Here is a 4,561-nt window from a genome sequence, read left to right as displayed (position 1 = left end):
CTCTCAGAATGGGTTGGATTCACTTATATTGTGTTATTAAGAATCCTGGATCTTTTTTAGGTTAGTGGATTTGTTTTGTGCAATGTGACTAACAACCCGTCTCACCAAATTAAATTCATTCTGAGTTTGTTTCTTTTTTTGTTTCAAAGATTATGACTTAGAGCAAAATTGTTTCTTCTTAGAAGAGCAAAAATGCATTATAGATAGATCCATTTGTGTTGAGTAAGTTTTAATGTTTTTATTCTTTTTACTTTTCTTGGAGATGGAAACTACACACCTCCAGAGTATTCAAAAACAAGTTAAAAAATATCAAAAATCATAAAAAAGATTACTATCTATTTAATTCTTGGAGATGAAGCATGGCTTGAATATTAGAAAAGAGAAAGAGAGAGAATTGTGAAACTAAATGATTCTAAATTACAAAATTAAAAATGAATGAAACTTGTACGTTTAGGGCTTAGTGCTCTGACTTATATGGCAAGGTATAACAACAACCTTTTTCTTAACTGTCTAACAATCTAAACCAGTCATAACTACTCTAACTTTCTAACTAATTTCACACACACTTTCTAAAAAATTTCACACACACACACACACACACCCACAACACAACACACACACACAACAGAGAGAGAGAAAGAGAGAGAGAGAGTCCTAACCACTCTAACTTTCTAACTAATTTCACACACACACACATATACTAATACATTTTAATTGTAATTGGTCTTACCACAGGACTGTTCAAAATCTACTTGATGAACGGATTTTTGCTAGTAAAGAGTTTCACAAAATGGAATCGCGTTGTAAGTATAGTTTCTGAACCAACAAAGAATCCTTTCATACAAAAATTTGGTTGTTACTTAAGCAAACCCAATAAAAATAAACCGAAGTATTTAGACCTCGGGTCGTCTCTCAAGGAATTGCAGGGAGGTGTATTTATTATTGGTTATGGAAAAGTATCCTTTTGGGTTTTTGAAAGGTTGAACAAGGAATGTAAATGATAAGAAAATAAACTTACAATTAAGAAAACTCTTAGAAAGGTATGAGAATTAGAAGTCCTATCCTAGTTATCCTTATCAATCGTGATGAGAATTGTCCATTGCTCCCACTTAGTTAACCTCTAACTATGAAGGAAAGTCAAGTGGATGAATCAATTTGATTCCTCAAGTCCTAGTTAACTCCTTAGGAAAGACTAGCTTTAGAGGGATCCAAATCAACTAGCAACCTCCCAATTATCAATCAACAAAGGAATTTGATAACTCAAGAGTCTCCGATTACTCAACCAAAGCCAAGAACAAAAAAATCTAACCTAAAATCCTCCCAAGCATTTTATCAAACACTTGGAAAGCATAACATAAAAACATAGAAAAGTAATAGGTAACGTAAAATCTAGAACCAACAATTGCAAGAATCAATGATAATAATTAATAGAAGAAGCAGCAAATATGAAATACCTCAAAGTGCATTAAATAGAGAATCAAATCTAACATGGGAATTCATAAACTAAATTGGGAAGATAAATAAACCAACAAGAGAAATAGCTAAACTAAAGGACTAGAACAAATAAGAGTAGAAGAAAACTAAATTGAAGCAAAGTAGAATCTAAAATTAAGAAAAGTTAAACCTAAAATCCTAAAACCTAGAGAAATGAGAGAGCCTCTCTCTCTAGAAAACTACATCTCAAACCTAAAATACTCCGAATGAAAGTTGAATGAATGAATGAATGATGTATGATTTCCCCATTCTGCAGCCTCTATTCTGTGTTCTCGGGCTTGGAACTGGGCCAAAAAGGAGCCCAGAAATTGCTCCCAACACTTTCTGTAATTTCTGCACGTGGCGCATGTCACGCGTACGCGTAGGTCACGCGTGTGCGTCGTTTGGCACTATTCCTTGTCACGCGTACGCGTCAGTCACGCGTACGCATCGCTTGTCTTCTGCACTAGGCACGCGTACGCGTCACCCATGCGTGCGCGTCGCTGCTAGCTTCTCAAAACTTCATTTTTCGCGTTCCTTCCACTTTTGCACGTTTTCTTTCCATCCTCTAAGCCATTCCTGCCCTATAAAGCCTGAAGACACTTAACACACAGATAACGGCATCGAACGGTAATAAAGAGTAATTAAACTGATGAGTTTGGAAAACTCTAGATTAACATTTGTGATGACTAAACATTATTAATTTGATTGAATATTAATTCATATATGTTGATTAAATTAATTTTTGCTATGCAGGTATGCTTGGGGGCTGAAAATAAAAGAAATCAGCAACAAGCCAAATTTGATTAAAAATATTCAACATTGATACAAATTGATTTTAAATCATTGTGGCTGAATTGATTTGGGCCAAAATTCAATCATGATCATTATAAGCCCAATATGATTATAAATACTCAGCCTTGGTTAAAATGATTAAGTGATTTGGCTGAAGCAAATTTTTAGTTGGGCCAGTTTTAATTATCATTGATACAAGCCCAAATAATTTTGCATGCTTGGTCCGAAACCTATTGAGGGAAAGCAAATATTCTTTGCCTCCAATGGACCTCAAAGTTTAACCACAAGGTGGAATTCAAATTTCATTTAAGTGAAGTTAATACTTGCATTGGAAACATGAGAGAGAGTTGATCATTGATGTGATGGTAATCATCAATGCTACACGCTACTCTGCAAGGGAAGTAAAAGCAATCCCATTTCAATTAATTTGATTCATTTAATTACTTTTCTTCTAAGCTCTATCTTCTCTCTCATCTTTCTTTCTTCTCTTTCGGTCATATCATTACAGAGAAAGCATGGAGGCTATGGCTAGACACCGAAAGGAAGAACAAGCAACAAAGACCATCACAATGATGGCAAGAAAAAGCAAACTAAAAGTATGTAGTGGCTGAGATTCTCACCAAGAATGGTAAGATTTGGTGAGGTAATCTCAAGCTCTTCATACCAAAAAAGAAAGAAAAAGATATCGGCCAGCAAGGAGAAGATCCTTGGAGAGGATGGCTTGTCTCTGATTCTGGTCAACCACCACAGGAGGTAGCTACAGTGGCTACGTGATGGAAGAGGCAGAGATTGGAGCAGATGAAGCTATCATCATCGTGAGGCATCAAGGGCCAGAAGTTCATCTTGGAGAGCAAGGCAAGGATGAAGGGCTCGGATTGATGAAGAGTGGTGACCAAGGAAGGACTAGAGGTAATTGCATGTTGGGTTTTGCATGGGTTATCTCTTCTCTCTCTCTGGCCAAACTGGTTCTGACTTGAAGAAGAAGAAGATTGGCTTGGTTTGTTTGGTTTCAACCTTGGAGGCTTCTCCCTATAAGTATGGGTGAACAGTCAGGGTTTGATTCAAGGAGTGAGAGTACAAGGCACAGAGTTCTCATAGCTCTCTAAGTTGACAGAATTTCTTCTCCTTCAATGTTCTTATTTTGTAATTTTTCTATTTAATTTTGTCATGTCTTGAGTCTCATGGAAAAAGGCAAACAGTGAGGTTTGTATGAAAAGGCCATAGAGCGAAAAAAGACAGAGAGTACAAAATTAAAAGAAAAAGTCATGGATGTCCTTAGAGTTCCTTTGTACATCTGTGTTGTGTTTCATGATTCTGTGGGAATCCCCTTGTAAGTTGGGTTAGCACTTTACAGTTGAAAGCTTGGCAGTGACCAAGTCAAGTTCAGTTTGGGTTTAGATTCTGGACTTGTCCCGTATAGGAAGGGTAGTTCCTAGGGAGAATTGGTGTTTGTAATCAAGGATGATTATAGTGAAATTCCATCATTATTGTGATGGAGACTGGATGTAGGCTGCTTTGCACTTAGCAGCTAAACCAGGATATATCTTGGTGTAATTCTCTCTTTCTTCTACTCCATTTCTGTTTCTGCTGCCCAGGAGATAAAAGTGAAAATATCTCGTGCTAAGTGACGAGACAAAAAGAAAAGTCTCGTGACTGGGGATGCGACAAAAGAAAAAGTCTCGTGGCTAGTTACGAGATAAAAAGACAAAAAGTTTCCAGAAGTAGTTTCAAAGGCCAGCAAGTATTATCAAGAAAAAAAGGGGGCTAAGATTCAACCCCCCCTTCTCTTAGCCACTGATTACCATCAATTGGTATCAGAGCATGGTCTCAAAGAGATCAAGCTTTGCAGCTTGGAGAAAAGATCCTGATGGCAGAAAACAGTGGCTCAAATCTGGTGTCCTACAACCTGACTGAATGACAATCAAGCAACAGACCTCCTCTTTTCAATGGGAAAAACTATACCTATTGGAAGGAGATAATGAAGATCTTTGTGCAAGCAGTGGACTACAGATTGTGGAAGATTATCCTAGAAGGTCCTCAATATCCAACCGTCACAAGTGGCGAAGGAGTTGTCACTCCTATTCCAGAAGCAAGCTGGACCAAAGAAGACAGAAACAAGGTTGAACTCAACGCCAAGGCTATCAACTTACTCAACTGTGCTATCAGCTTCGAGGAGTATCAATGGTATCATGATGCACAACAGCAAAGGAAATCTGGGACAAACTCCTAGTCACTCATGAAGGAACCACCATTGTAAAGAAGTCAAGGATAGATATGTTAAACAGAGAGTATG

Source organism: Arachis ipaensis, chromosome B06 (assembly GCF_000816755.2).
Source record: "Arachis ipaensis cultivar K30076 chromosome B06, Araip1.1, whole genome shotgun sequence".
NCBI lineage: Eukaryota > Viridiplantae > Streptophyta > Magnoliopsida > Fabales > Fabaceae > Arachis > Arachis ipaensis.
The sequence above is the reverse complement of the archived record's forward strand: the minus strand, read 5'-3'. Positions refer to the sequence as shown.